The sequence below is a fragment of the Cryptotermes secundus genome, unplaced genomic scaffold (assembly GCF_002891405.2).
Source record: "Cryptotermes secundus unplaced genomic scaffold, Csec_1.0 scaffold1318, whole genome shotgun sequence".
In the NCBI taxonomy this organism is placed as follows: Eukaryota; Metazoa; Arthropoda; class Insecta; order Blattodea; family Kalotermitidae; genus Cryptotermes; species Cryptotermes secundus.
Genome location: NW_019743671.1, coordinates 1 through 16,676, shown reverse-complemented (window position 1 = coordinate 16,676; position 16,676 = coordinate 1). Strand labels below are relative to the sequence as shown.

The following is a 16,676-nucleotide window of genomic DNA, read 5'->3' as shown; positions in this document are numbered from 1 at the left end:
CAGCAGAGAAAACAGTTTCTTGCACCCTAACCCTACAAATAATGGAACGGAGCAGCATCTTTTTTGTTCTTTGGTACCAGCTGAAGTCACCTGATTGGCCAATAAATTTGCAGGTAAAAAATGGCGGAAAGGGAGGTTTTAGTGCGCTTACATGTGTTAATGGTACGTAAATATTTGATTTGGTTTTATCAAACCAATTACAGGTATTTTAATGTATTGGAACAGCCGCTGTAGTTGTAAAATCTTTAGATTTTGTACGCAGTTGTTTATTATTGAGATTATGTGTACTAATTTGGCGTTCAGAACATGTATTGTAATAGTGGCTTCCAGCTGTATTTATGTAAAGGCAGTGCTTGAGGTGTAATGAAAATAGAACCGGGATGGTTTTGTATTGTACATTGCATTTACTGCCAAAGAAGTAACGGGATGCTTTTAAGCCATTTTGAAAGGAACCGGGATGCCATCCCGCCGCATTCCGCCCCACCTCAAGCCGTGTGTAAAGGTGTCCTTCTGATGATGGTCTCTGAAGCCCGAAACATCTAAAGGCATAAACAATTGAAGTAAGAAAAATCTTCACCAGTCACCCTAGACAGAACTGTTTAACTTTTCATGTTATGTAAAAACTTGCATTTGTGACATTCTTGATGTTGTTATGTGTTAGTGACCAGACACGAGATTTGGATTTATTGGATGCTTGTAACCACAACTAATTACAACGCTGTCGTAAATTACCAACTTCAATAAATCACTGCAACAAATATTAGCTCTTCTCAGTCTGTTAAAGTCTTTACTAGTCATTGCTGGGTAGCAGCTGTCTGCATTCTGCCACCTCACAACTGCCTCTCGACTGTTGACTCTCACAAAGAAACGGACCCGAGTAGCCCATAGATATATTGCCATTTCACATTTCTTTTGTGGAGACAGAACTTTTGGAGGGGGCTGGCCCCTCCACATTGCCCTGTCACTCATTTTTCACAACCTGATCAAAGACAAGACTACCCGCTTTATGATCTGGGTTTGCCTGATGGCCTCATTGACAGTTTTCTCACTACCCAGAAATAACTAATGTTTTATGCAGGGAACCAGGATAGTGTAGTCAGTGTAGCGACTGGTTCTGAGCTGGACGACCGACTGGTTGGAGTTCGAATCCGGGTAGGGTCAAGAATTCTCTCCATGTCATCCAGAGTGGCCCTGGGGTCCACCCAGCCTCCTATCCAATGGACACTTGGGGCTCTCCCTTGGGATAAAGCAGCCAGGGCATGAAGCTGACCACTCACCTCCAACTAGTGCCGAGGTCAAAAAAAATGTGGATCTTACATCCACTCCCCCATACACCTTCATGGTGCAGTGCTTAGTTAAGCAGAGGGACAGCTTTACCTGTCCACTGCTAATTGATGTTTTACATTTCATTTTCTTATGCCATCAGTGAATGCCTTGCCTGTTCCCCTACAGTTGTGGCTCTCATGTAATCAAGAAAGGCAGTGTGGGTCAGCTGTTGGATATCAGTGGCAAAGTCTTGCAAGGACTGGCCAGTGGGCTGAGTCCTTGTCCCAAAGCGGTCATTGAGTGTTTTGATGGTCTCTTCATGCATTGCACCTTTATGTACTTAATATAGAAATTGGAAGTCAGGTTCTGCAGGGCAGCAAGCACGTGTGGCTTTTACACATGGTGCACCTTCACAGTGCCCTGCCACTGTCTGTCTCTTCATCACCCTCCACTGCTTCTTAAGGAGGACATTAGTTGACTAGATACAGAAATATTATACCTTTAGGAGAATCTATACCATGTGTTAAATTTTGTGTAATCCTGTAATACCATAGAAGTGATCTTGTAAGTGTTTATGACAGTAGTCTGTTATTACTAGGGACCGGATTTTAATGCAAATGCATATTTCTTTCTTGCAACCAGAAAATGCTCGTTTGGATATATGTATGAATTACTTCATTTCTTAAATTTTGGACATGGTTTGATGGTGCATATAAATGCATATTTTGCCTGTTTTATGGATAAGAATCATATTTTTGAAGATCTCTATTTATACTGCATATTTCCTTTTTAAAATGTTCATCATATATATGTTTTAATTTTATGATCAAATTTTCAATCATGGTCATGTGTATACAATTTTTCTCTTCCGTATTAGAATATGTTGCATATTTGACTCAACATTTCGTCATGATTCATGTTTCTGATGCAGTACCCAGGATGGGACTTCCCCGATCCCTCTACTCGTAACTTGCCTCATCTGCGTACCATCAAAGTGGCCACGAAGAGATTAGTCGGAAGCGTTCACATGTAGCCGCTATCAACGTAATACTACTCAACTGATAGCGGACTTCACTTATTTACTTCCGAAGTCTCCATGAGGTTCGTTATGCTTCTTCATTTGAAGCTGGGGTCATTCACATTAGTGGTGACTAGTCTGTAGTTAAGTTTGTTTAGCTTTCTGTAATCATGCCAAAAGTGAAAGTCAGAAAACTAAATTACAGCTGTATCAGTAGGAGTTCGAAGGAGAGACGATAAGTATGGATAACAAAATTCTTTATTGCCAAGCATGTGAGAAACCATTTGGTTGTGAAAAACGCTTTCAAGTTCTGCAGCATTTGGACACTAATGTACACAAAGAGACTATTAAAATTAAATCCACGAAAAATGCTCCTGTTTAAAAATTGCTTAGCGAATTGTCTAATAATAGTTTTTCAGTTTTCCTTTGATTTATGCGAAGCCCTTTTAGCGGCACATATTCCACTATGGGAACTAACCAATCCTACTCTGAGAAACGTCATAGAGACTTATACACGGTGCAAAGTGCCAGATGAATCTACTATGCGCAAAAATTACGTGAAGCAGTGTTACGATCTTACAATTGAAAGCATTAGAGATAAGATTCAAGATAATTTTGTGTGGGTATCAATCGACGAAACACCAGATTGTGAGGGACGGTTTATTGCAAATTGTATAGTTGGATCCCTTAATAAGAATGAGCAATCTACCCCATATCTTCTTGCGGTAGAGTAATTTGAAACCACAAATAGCTTCGCAGTTTCCAAATTTTTTTTTTATCAATTCCATGAATTTACTGTGGCCGAATGGCATTCAGTATGAGCGCATATTGCTCTTTGTGACTGATGCCGCAAGTTATATGATGAAAGTCAGTACTGCTTTTAAAGTTATATTTCCAAATATGACACATTTGACTTGCCTTGCCCATGGGTTGCACCGTGTTGCAGAAACAATTCATGCAAATTTTCCGCTTTTTGACAAGTTGGTGTCTCCTGTGAAGAAGGTATTTGTTAAAGCGCCATACAGAAACGAAGCCTTTAAAGCAGTAGCACCGAGCGTTCCACTTCCGCCAGAACCGATTTTAATGTGCTGGGACACATGGCTGTGGGCAGTGAGTTGTTATACCAAACATTTAGAAACAGTTAGGAATGTCGTGAACACATTTGATCCCAAAAGTGCAGCATCAATTCAAACTGCCCAAGATGTACTAAAAAACGCAGATCTAGAAACTAATCTTTCCTATATATCTGCTCACTTCTCTCATCTGCCATCCATTTCTTCACTGGAGGCAAGCAATAGCATTACTACTTTGTATCAGTCGTTAAGTGTGTTCAAAACCCCTGTTTCCAATGTTATATTTTAGCATCCTGTTGCACTGATTCACGTTCATGATGTGTATTTACTCGTATATCAACCGTCTTAGAGTGCATTGTAGAAAGCAAACAATCACAAGAGTAGGATGCAACACAGCACACAATATATACAAGAATATAGGAAGAGCACTCCCATAGGAGAGGATCGACATAACACACGAATTTGAAGTGCGACGTATAGATGATAAATCTTGAAAAGTTTTAATATATAAACTTTATTATCATGACATATACACATTTTAATCATTTTATAAAGGAGATATGATGGTATACAGTGCACTGGTTTGACGTAAACAGAACCACACCTGAAGATGGCACATTATTGCCAAAACATGTAGTGAGGAGAAAAGTGAAATTGTGTGCACTGTAAGACGGCTGATATAAATGCACATCATGAACACTGTTTCCAAATTGAATTCGGTTCCTGGAAGAGTTGGTGAAGTAGTAAAGGAAAAAGTACACATCATTCTTTCAAAAAAATCCAGGATATGAACAAATTTGTAAAATTGAAGAAATTTTAGCCGGTAAACGTACTGAACTGCCAAGTAAAAAATCACTAACAGTGGAGCAAATAGCAGCTTTTGTACATGCACCCATAAGTTCGTGTGAGGTGGAAAGAAGTTTATCCCACTATAAGGACATCTTACGAGACAATAGGAGGCGACTAACTATGGGAAACCTAAAACATTTAGTAATTGTGAACTGCAACAGAAGAGAAGTTGAAAGTTCGGAGAGCTAAATGTGAGTACCATTGGTTTTTAAATTTGTAATGAAATATGTTGGCTTTGTTGCATGATTTGTATTTAAGTATAGCTTTTCATTGCAAGCAAATCATTCAGTGATTACATAAAATTAACTTAAATATTGATTTGTTGGTCTTAAAATAATGTAAAATCAATTTTAATATTTGGTATAAATTTTTATTTGCATATTTTAGTGTATATTTCGGAAGTTTTTCATGCATAAATGCATAAATACATATATAAGGGATTATTAGGGCATAAAAATCCGGTCCCTAGTTATTACAATATTACTTTGAATATAAGACGCACTCAAATTTAAGATGCATCCAGTTTTTAATGTGGGTTTTAGGAACAGAAGGTGCACATCCCTCGCATTTTAGATGCACCTCAGTTTTTCAACAGGAAAAATGTGTAAAATGTGTGCCTTATAATTGAAGTAATACAGTAATTATAAAATAATTATGTTGGACATTGTCTTAAACATGATAGAGGTAGAGTATATACACTGCCTAGAATTTCTGTCATTGCCCAGTGACACACTAGATCCATCTAAAGAGACTGGCTGAGTAGGATTCTTTTCCCCTTTTGCACCTGATGACAGAATCAAATCCATTTTCCAAAATCTAGTATTATTTAAAATTCAACTAAGGTCACGGAAAATGTTGATAATAATTTTATAATTAAATGTTAAGATGTTATGGGTTTACTGACTTTCTATTCTCTTGTAAGAAATCTAACTTTTAGTTCCATAGTGCATTATACCAAATTTATTTTTGTACAGTTATTTACCCATAAGGAATGGCTTTATATTAAAATTGCACAGTACTGGTTGAGTTCAGCTGATCCAATGTAAGAAAACAAAATGTCGCTAGGAAGGCACACTGGGTGATCAAAAAGCACCCAGAAGTGTGGCATATTCGGGAGTCAGTGTTCTATTCTGCAATTGAAGTAAAAGTAAAGCTATCCCTGTAACAGGCCATGGAGGCCCATAGGGTTGTGAGACGTCGAGGGTCCCACATTAGCTAGACAATCGGCTCACAGATGGCGGTAAGGTTGTCAGCCTTACGCGCCAGCCATGCTCTTCTCCCCAGGACAATTATTTAATTAATTCCTGGTACTCATTTCTGTTAGAGGCTGAGTCGACCCCAGGGCCATAGTGTGGCTGGAAGGATTAGGTCAATTGAAAAAATCCATTGACCTCATTGGGATTTGAACCTGTGAACTTCCAGCTTGTAGCATAGTGCCTCAACCAACTATGCTACCGTGTGCCCACATTCTGCAGTTGAGCCATTCCTAAATGAAATGGCCTCAATGATGAATATATTAGATGCTAATCCCTCTTTACTGGACATCACAGACATGTGGATAGTACTTGTGTTCTGCAGTCTGGAGGTCCATGGCTCAAATCATGACTCAAGAGACTCTCTATCATGTTAGATATTTTTCCTGAGTTACATCTGGCAGATGGGGGGCACGCGGTAGCATAGTTTTGTGTGAGCATAAACAATGATCCAAGGCCAGGAAGGCCAAAAACATCAACAGATGAACAAAGTGTGATACTTTTGTCAGATGCTCTTGAAGAAGATCATCGTGCAACATGTGAGGAACTTTCTGAAACCACGGGGATTCCACCAAAGTCAGTATTCCGAATTCTGACAAAAGATTTAAAGAACAGAAAGATTTCTGCGCGATGGGTCCCTCACTGCTTGACTGCTGAACAGAAGCAGAAACGCCTCGACATTGCAACCTTGCTGAAACAAAGATTTGACATTGAAGGTCAAGCATTCTTGTATCGACTTGTTGCTATTGGTGAAACGTGGGTTAGAGACTTTGAACCGGAGCTGAAATCACAGTCCAACGAGTGGAGAGGTCCATCTTCCCCATGACCAAAAATAATTTCAACAATCTCAGTCAAAGGTCAAACAAATGATGATCTTTGCTTATGATCACCAAGGAATCATCATGACAGACAGAGTTCCGTGGGGGAAAAGTGTCACAGCAGTTTATTATCATGACTTTGCGCAAAATCTGTGCAGAAAAATGCACAGAAACCGACCTCAGTTGCTCGAGGCTGGGCTGATCATTCTCCATGACATCGCTCGCCCGCACATCGGAAATGTCATAACAGACTTTCTGGACCGCCTGAATGAAACATTATGTGAATCTTTATTGTGCCCTAGAACAGTCAGTTTGCCAGTGTTTATAATGGTGGGTGCTTTTTTTGTAGTCTGCTACGAGATCCAGAGAGCCCAGACCCCTGTCCAGTCTTCATGGCAGCCAACCACAGCCAATGACCAGTGGGTTCATTACTAACCCATTACCACCTACGAAGCCTGTTTCTCTTAGGCTGTCTCACAGGAGCAGCATAAACATGCTATCGCTCTTCACTGGAGACCCTGGCAGAAGACTGAAATGTAAGTTGAGTTTGAGAGGAACATGATCAGTGAATGCAATCAATCACAGAACACTTCAATTCATATATCTTTGTCTCTTTGCAGCTCTTGTGAGCAGATGACCTAGTCCCATGAATTCAGTGTCGGCTGCTGCCTCATCCAGAGGGGACTCTCCAAGGCCTGATGAGAGGGTCCGCATTCTGACTCCTGTGCCTGACAGAAACCTAGGCGAAGGCTCAAGTGGCAGTGGCGAGGTTGCCTTTGGGCGGGACCATTTTGCAGAGGTGAGTTGAGACTTCTGTTTATGTCTTGTTCCAGTTACATGAGGGACAGAATGTCATTAGTCTCCCAGCAGAGAATTGTTTTGCTCTCATACATCCAGAGGAACCCCCATTTAATGATCTTCGATTTAACATTTTCCCCTAGTTAACACTGAATTTTGATGATCACAAGTCAATAATCTTAGGGCTAGATTTCCTTTGTTCAGTATTTTCTTCATTTTATTCCTCATTTATGCTTTCTTTTCACTGTGTCCTATTTTTTATTTTCAACTGTATAGTTTTTATAAGCATTTATACTAGTAATCACTTTAGTTATTTTAAAGCGGCCTCCGTAGTCTAGAGGTAACGTTCCCACCTCATGACTCGTAGTACTCGGGTTCAAATACCCGGCGGAGGTCGTCCAATTTTTACGGGCGGAAAAATTCAGGGAACAAGTCCTCCGGGAGGGACTTTAAGCCGTGGGTCCCATGTCGTAGCTTTACGGCACGTAAAAGAACCTCATATCTCCAAAGGAGGTCACTGAGCCAAATTACGGACATATCCCGCCCAACAGCAGTCTCTAATACCTCTGGTAGATGAGGGAAGCATTATAGATACCTCTCAGCTAGTAGAGCCAGTCTCGCTGGCTGGGCGGGACTGATGGTAAGCACCAGTACCGGTAGGATCTAGAGACTGGTAGAAATCATAGAGGGAAGCACAATGGACCAATACAGGTCTAAGTGCATGGGGAAACCCACCCTCTCCAATAACTAACTAACTAACTAACTAACTAGTTATTTTAAGATGTAGTAGGGAGCACCAGTATTACAGTACGGTACAGTACTGGTCTCCATTATAGTTTGAGTTGCGTACACTGTGCGATGGCTCTGTTGGAATGCTTGTATATTGCTAAATAAATCTGTAAACTAGAGACAGGCTTGTCTTTATTATTTTATTTCTGATTTACTTAATGATGCTATCAGTAGCCTTGATTGTATAGCATTGAAAGGTAGGACGGGCGAACAGTTAACTGAAAAGGATGGGGGAGGGTGCAGTTGTGCTCTTACTTTGAGGTACTGCCACGGGAAGTATCAGATGCAGACAGAGTTCTGTGTCAGCCAATGAAGTTTCATATGCCTGCTATTTCCACTTACTTCATTAGCACTAATGCCAATCCCTACACAGTGCACCCAGAGAGTTCACTTCATGAGCGCCATTTTTGTGGTTAAATAGCGAAGGATCTTTGAGACAGTCTCTCTACTCTATTTGTGATATTGCTAAGATGACTAATTCATAGAGGAAAGTAGAGGCAGCAGGTTCCTATGAAATGTTCTTAACCTACCAGCATACATTATCTACTCGTAGAACCCGGAAGATCACATTCTGAATGTTTGCTCCTCTGATAACCTCAGGTTTCACTCATAAAAATGTTCACACAAACATTACACAATTTTTCTAAGAAATAAATACTTATGATACATATACTTTTGCAGCAATGAACCATTTGCACATTGCTGTCTTGCTGGGTGTGACACCATGTTGTAATGTGGCTGGTGGGTACCAGTCTCTTGAATCCTCATGGTGGAAACGGCTTCACCATCCATAACAGGAATTTCTTTTCCAGCCACATACAGTAAGTACTAACTGAGGTGGGCTTCCATTGACATTTACATGTTTATGTGGGTCATCTAACAATGACGCCTCTCCGTCCGTCTACCTGGACTGAAAATGCTTTCATAAGTCATGGAATTTCATAGCCTACAACATATGCATTCTGACATGACTACAGTGCGCATGTTAATAACGTTCAGCATAAGGAGATCTGCTGTGAGGTCTAATTACACTACACTGCTCTGACACTCACACGGTACGGTCTTGTGCCCATGACAGCAGCCCACTGTTGCCTTATCCTTGCATACTCTCTGAGGTTGGAACTGTTTTTCATTCTTAACACTCTGCCTTCCTTCACACTTTACAGAAGAAAATCAGATGCCTGACGTTTTAACCAGAAGCATGCCTATGGGGACTTGTTGAAGAGAAATTGTAAGCTTGGGCTTTGGGTCTTGTTTCAGTAACGAACTGTACTGTACAACGAGGTTGGCAGCCCTGAAGTGATGGGCAACACAGTGGTGAACGATGAAGTTAATATGTTAATGTTAATATGTACATACTGACAGCCTTCATGACCTGTCATTTCCAGTGTGATCTTGGTCTGCGTCTTGGGAATTTTTATTTAGTTTGGGATTCGCTCTTGTGTTCGTTATTAAAATGTGCTCATATTTTTTTATTCTGTATGTGTTCTGATGTATGCCAGTTATTTGAATGCTGTCAGTATCGTCAGTATGGATATCTGCCTCCGATGTGTCCAACATTGTCACAGTATTTGGGTGGTTGATTTGAAAGACATCCATTTGCTCCAGAGCCCCAATAACCTTACTTTCAGGGTTCCTCCTTGTGTCTTCTTACCTTCCATGGTGCTACTGTGTTTCACCTTGCCTGATTGTACCCCCTCCCAGAGCATGGTTGCTGGGGTCAGACTTTGGAGCAGGCACAGAAATTCAGAAGGAAAGAGAAAAGACTGGACACTTTCTGCCTGTGGAACTGATACTAGAAGCAGAACTTGTGTTGCAAGTTTTCTTCCTGGTTTGTTGTGACCGATCCATCCTGTTTTGTGTTCCAGCACAGCAGCAAAACAAGCAACAAGAAGAGGGCATGGCGGTCACTGAAGCAGATTGTTGCTCAGGAGAGGGCGTTGCAGTGGGGAGAAGATTTTGTGCACTGTAAGAGAACAAATTCATTGAGGAGCATTGTGAGAAGTGTTCACAATACAGGAGATGTGAGGTTATCACAGCAGTGACTACAAACATTACTGTCTTCTGGGGAGTAACGCTATGTCATCTGATAGCTCATTATCAACATTTCGGAGGAACATGCTTGCTCCATGTTCAGGATAGAAGAGTGAGCTGAACATGGAAATTTGGTATGGATACAGAGAAGGGGGGGGGGGCGAGTGGGACACAGGTACTGATCAAACCAGTAGGTCTGAAGAGAACAGTGTAAAGGGCATTGGCCCTTGAAATAGTCCTCTCTCTTGGGATTGAGCACAAGAGGAGCCACTCTGGAGGTGGAGGAGGAGATGAGATGATAATATTAAAATAGACTGTATTGAAGAATAGCAGGTGGCTGGAACTGCTTCAAGATTATGTTCAGTGCTGTCAAGTATTGAGCCTTTGGGTTCCAATATAAGTGAGCTAATTAACTTCATGGAGCTGAGCCCTTCTTGAGAAGCTGCCAGTGACGGTGTTGTCAAGCTTCAATACTTCTTATTAAAATCCGCACTTCTTTCAGTCATTCTTCACAGATTACAATTTTGCTTCAGTAATACAGTTCTATATTCATGAAAATTCTTGAAAGGATCATTTCAAAAGTATTTTTATTGAAAGTTTTACAGACTTTAAATGTAAAAAAGCCTTTTACATTATTTCATTTTTGATCTCTAGGCCTGAGATAAAAGTCTCAGCCTCTTTAAAAGACACAGTTTTCATGATCAGTGTTTTAAAGGTTTCTGCAATTAAAAGAGCAAAGTTAGCATAATGTTAGTGACAAGAACTGCCTCGAATCAAGTTTCCTGCCCATTTATTTAAATTTCGAGCTGTGTGCCAGAGTGCTGGAGCTCTTTACTTTTGGGACTACATCCATACGTGTTTCTGACTCTGATATTTTATGTTCAGGGGTTGTAACAATGAAGTTATGAACAAGCATGACAGTTATTTTTATCAGTTACATGTGATTTGTTAATATAGGGAATATTATTTGTTTCAGAAAATTCAAACCATCGAATGTCGCTCCAATTTATTTGGAACCTCATCAAGAGAAGACTAATGTCAGATAGCAGAAGGTAACAGCATTTAGAAGATTCTTGGATCCCACATTGCCATCTGTGACCCAGAGATCTTAATTTGAGGATAGGACATTATTTTATGGCTTTACCATCTTGCCTGTGCCAATTCGTTATAAGAAACTGTAAAGAACTGTTCTTCTTAAGATGCCAAAACTTTGTGCTGATTTCTGCTCTCCGTGATGTGTGACAATAAAAGGGGAGTGTACATTGTGAATGTGTACCAGAATGAAAATATTATTGTAGATCCATAGAAAGAAGTAGGTATACCATCCGAGTTGGGGTTACTAATTTACAAGTACAGTAAATTCCTGTTTGTCTGGTATCCAGGATTTTCATTCAGCTGGCAAAAATTTCTAAGAAAATTATAAAGTCGTTAAAAAAATTATGAGTGTATTTTCACTCACTATACAATAGTCCTCCCAGCTTCCACTAGCAGCACTACCCATTATGCAGATGCCATTTCAGCAGAGGCTAGTTGAATTGTTGATCTTGTGAATTCAAAATCTTTCACCTGTTAATCTGCACTATTGTATGGGAATAGTCCATGCAAGAACTAAAGCAAAAATGTGATATTTTGATTATAACTGGCAGACCCCATTCTCTATACTTGCCAAGTAATTGTTGTTTACTGTAGTAATTAATAGGTTAGATTCATCTTCAGTATAAATGAAAACATATTGTCATGTGTTGGGTATGTGACGTAACAAATAACTTCATGCCATTCTGGATCTAGCGAATTCATTGCACACTCGTTCTTACATTTACACAATTTACAGTTTCACAACTACTACCATTGGCAGTATCACAATTACTTCTGTTGTAGCCACTGGCGTTCACTCGATACGATCAGTCAGTCGCAATATGACTTTGACTTTGATTCAGGAGGATTGAGTATTGAATTACTAAGGAGAGAGTTACTAGTATCCAGTACGAGTTGAGTCGTATTGTCAAAATCAAGTCACATTGCGACTGACGGCCAGTCAGTCAGTAAGTCTTGGTGTCTAGCACCCTCCTGGGGCTCATGACCAGATATTTATTACTGTTTGACAGTTACGGTCTTGTTTTTAATGGGCGCCCTCTCTGATGAGAGGACAGGTCTGTCTTTTGTATATGCTGCTGGTCTTTGCCAGCGCATCTTTCTCGGGTCCGAGTCCCTTGGTACTTGAGACCATATATTACTGTCTCAAATTTGAGACTTCCCTTTTCGTCACCTCCTGTGACTTGCAGGGTCATGGTGGAGATATTCGACCCCGTCACCACACGGCCTCCCCGTGTGTGAGTTGTGGAAAGGCAGAGTTCACGTGACCCCTACTTCCTGTTGCGTCATCCACATTACAATATAAATCAAGATTTTGTAATTTAATATTTAGTACCAAATTTACACCTGTGGGACCATTCATAAGTTTCTTAGCAAATATGTTAACAATTCACTGATCACTCATGTGGCTGTGTGGAAACAGCTCCATTTAAATCAGTAGTGTACTAAGACATATCAAAAAAGTGGTATGTCACAAACAATCATGGAAAAAATTCCTAGTGAACCATTAATGAATTGTGTGGCTCCATTTACATCAGTGGTTCATTAAGATGTGGCACAAAAGTGGCACAACACAAATCAACATGGAAAAAGAGATTTAGCCTTTTGTACCGGGTTGAGGTAGGCTATTTGTAATTCTTTGTTAAATTGGTAAATTCTCTGAAGCTCTTATTACATCAGAAAGTGGCATGTCTTCCTCTTTCTGCTGGAATATATGAGTGAACAAATTTGTTCACACTCATGGTAATAATAATAATAATAATAATTCAATTCATGTTTATTTACATGCAAACTTAACAGCACAGAGGCCAGTTAAAAGGTTACCACAAGTACATAGAAATACACAAAAATAACTAAAAAACAAAATACAAATTTGAGAGTCTATACATATAATGGCAATAAATTGATAATCATTCCAAGAAAAATTAAAGTTAACAGGAGAGGAAAATAAAACAAAACCAATATATGTACATACACAGGCCGCACCATAGCTCAAGTGGTTAGTCACTGGCTTCCCACCACACAGGCCCGAGTTCGAGCCAGGGTCTGGTCAAGTGGGATTTGTGGTGGACAAAGTGGCGCTGGGGTGGGTTTTCTCAGAGTACTTCGGTTTCCCCTGCCAATCTTCATTCTACCAAATTCTCCATCATCATAATCACCTAGGGCAGGCTACAATAGGCCAATCAGTGGCTGTTGTGCCGAGTGGACCCAGTTGGAATCCACCCCCCACTAAGCAAATTTAATTTAAATTTTACATACATACACACAGGTAATGTTAGGAGTATTATCAAATATTATTAACAGTTTTAGGTTCAACGTGATTGACAGAAACTGTTCCGATTTCAAATATGTCGAGATCTTTACCCACCGCGTTGGCAGCATAGGCGCACCGAGCAGAGGGACAGTGCTTGTTAGAGGGACAAACATCAAGCAATGAGAAGTCCATAAGATTGCTGGGACGAACACGAAGGCTAACATTTTCCAAAAGAGAAGCGCAGGATTTAAGACAAAAGACCTGAACAAAAAAAATGCATCAAGTTGATGTCTCTGTTTATGTAAAAAATGTATACTTAATTTCTCTAAAGCATCAGTATAAGTATATGGAATATGAAGGAAAAAACGATAGAAACAGACGGACGCAAACTTCTGCTGGATGTGCTCAAGCTTGTTGGCATCAGTCAAGTTGATGGAGTTCCAAACTTCCGAGGCATATTCCAACTTGGACCTGACTAAAGTAATGTATAGTACATACAGACACTTCAGCAAGGGAAGTCTGTAGGTAATGGAGTGAATAAGGCCTAAAAGCTTTATGCATTGAGAAAATATGTAATTAACATGTGTGTGAAAATGTAGCTTTGAATCAAAGAAAACACCCAGGTCATTAATGCTGCTGGTGTGTGAAATGATAGCATGACCAAGCTGATATTCATAGCTCAGAAAATTTAGCATTTTCTCTGACAGAACTGTGTTTATATTCCCATTGTTGTATGTTGCAGTTCTCGCAGGCAACACGCATTTTAATGGAATGTGATATGGGAGTTCCATAATGAAACCTGTCTAAAGCATATCAGCTTCCACTTTGGTTGGTCTAAATTACTTTCATGTATGTCTTACAGAAGTGTTAGAAGTTACAAATGTTTGGTAAAGTTTCTGTGTATATGTAAAATGGACTCTGTATGCTTTCACCTTACCTCTCTTTTGCTAGTTTCTATCGAATAAAGTACAGTCAGTGATATCTCTTTCCCAAAACTCGTCCTGTAAACTGTGGCTCTCATATCTGCATACAGTATCAGCATGTGACAGTTTATAATAATTGACAGTGGCCTTTCCTAAACACCTGGTAACTTGAAAAACTGTTGTCTTCTTAGATGTGAGACCATGTAGACTGGTAGAATGTTACCACCACTTTGGAGGAACATGTAAAGTGATAAAACCCTGAAGATGGAGCCCTCACATTCCTCAGAAATGTTGGTAACATTCCACCAGACTACATGGTGTCACACCCCAGAAGACTGCAATCTTCATGGTTACAGCCATATTCGTGTGGAAGATCTTGGCCGAAGACTTGTTCGCTTAGAGAGTATACGTTGTAATTGCACATACAGGGAATACACAGTCATGAGTAGATAACAATTGGTTTTGATTTGACATGGGAGTTAGGTGCAGGAACTGAGAACAGAGTTGCATGTTCTGCGTTTGTCGATACTTCTGAATTGCATTCCTCAATAATCTGACAAGCCATAGTGAACAGCTTAGGCATTGTATTGATGTAGAATTCTGTAAATTGTAAATACAGTTATCAAATAATTTTAAAATGTTTAAGAATTTTAATGTGTTGGATGACTAATGTTAAAAAAAATAATTGGATTGGGAGTAAATTCTGGAAATTCTTGTCCTTTTTAAAACCTATCTTGAATATTTCAAAATTCAGTAGAATGTTGAAAGAACACATGTTGGTTGTGTTTATGGAGGTAAGTAAAAATGCTTTCACTTCGACGCATAAAAAGCTGCAGTACATTCCCTGTGGACATGAACATGGAACCTTCAGAAGGTAAGTTCGCTGCCCCATCCCTGAGACCCACACATCTACTGGTTGAATTTGCCTATAAAATTACATGTGCAGTGAAATTACAAAGAGCCTCAGAGCCTGATTGTTTGAAGTTCACTTTATGATCAGAATAAACGTAGAATAAATCACTACAAGACCAGTCATGTTACACGACTTAATATGAATGGTTTGTATAAAGCTCAAAACTGGATGTACCAAACTGTTTAACCTGTACTGAATACAGCAGTCATGACGAGCATTGGATGGATGATCCAGCATGACGAGCATTAGCTTAGTGGTAAGGCTTCTATGCACGAGAACATGGGTTCAAGTCCATGTGGAACGGGAATAGAATAAAGTAACAAACCATTATGAAGAAGTGGGGCCAAGTTAATATGCATGAAATTAATACGTAATGCACAATTTGCAGGTACAGTAGGAAATGCAAACAAAACCCTGTACTTTTTGTTTCAGTAACCTTCAACAACCTCCAAGAGCACAGCACTGCTGCAGCCCCAAGCTTTCAGCCTGGGATTTGATAGTTTGGCTGCAGATGTAGCTGTATTTCCGAAGAAGGGGATGCAGTGGCCAGTCAGCATCAACGACCAGAGCCAAGTTAATATACATTAACCTAGTGCTAACTGCAAGAAATGTAAACAACCCCCTGAACTGTCTAAACTTGTAACCTCGAAAATACCTTCAGTTGTACATTTATAGCTACAGGATTACTGAGGAGTGTTGCAGATGAATGTTTATATGTTAGACAGGATATGAGGATAAACTCTGTTTCCTTGATTCACCATCTGTGCAAGCCACGTACAGTAAAGTCTTTTAATTTATGCTGAAATACCTGCTCTGGGGAAATCTGAGGCATCAGCTGACTGGTTGAAAAACACCATTTCCTTGTGCAGCACCCCCCCCCCCCCCAGGTTCAATCATGAGGTTTCATACTCTACTTGTTATGGGGTCTGAAGCTTGCCTTCAGTGTAAAGCAGATGAACCAAGTGGATGAGAACCGACCAATTTGCTTGCAAAAATGTCTAATTGAAGAAACGAAGTTCATCCTCATACCCTGTCTAGGAGATAAATTTTCAACTATGGCAGTGATGTTTAATCCTCATCAGAAAGTTCACAGCTTTGGCTTGAAATGTGCACTTGAAGGTTTTAGATGTTATAAGATCAAAACAATCAGGGTTATATATACATTTCTTGTATCTTCAAAATATTTGCATTTAGCACTACGTTCATGTATTTGTACATAGACTTGGCCCCTGACCATTGATGCTTACTGGCTACTGTAACTCATTTTTCGGAAATAAGGCAACATCTGCGGGCAAATGCCCAGAGCTACAACAACTCTTGTGTTGGTGAATATCCATGAAGTTTATTACATCAAAAAATTACGTGTTTTGTTTACATTTCCAACTGTATGCATAAATAGTGCAGTAAGCATAGAATTCATGTGGACTTATGTGTCTCCGCCCCTTAATGTTGGTTGGTTATTCAGCAATAGTCAGAGGGGTTAAGGGGGGTTAGATTTTAACACCTCTGCCCACCACCCCCAAGGCGTGGTTTCGTTTCCTGTACCCACTGAAGTGGCCCCGCCCCTTAATGCTGATTGGCTACTCATTACTCATG

The 16,676-nt window shown here is 39.9% G+C and overlaps 1 long non-coding RNA gene across 3 annotated transcripts; it reads left to right on the top strand.

Annotated features, from left to right (window-relative positions):
- Positions 1-37: 37 nt before the first annotated feature.
- On the top strand, positions 38-11,167 carry LOC111874260. 3 transcript variants are annotated; one of them, XR_004514078.1, is made up of 6 exons: positions 38-113; positions 6,627-6,813; positions 6,898-7,076; positions 8,546-8,685; positions 9,733-9,832; positions 10,875-11,167. It is a non-coding gene; the product is annotated as an uncharacterized LOC111874260 (long non-coding RNA). The 3 variants fall into 3 exon arrangements; XR_002844515.2 differs by having other exon boundaries at positions 108-162; XR_002844516.2 differs by lacking the exon at positions 38-113 and adding an exon at positions 2,326-2,367.
- Positions 11,168-16,676: the final 5,509 nt, after the last annotated feature.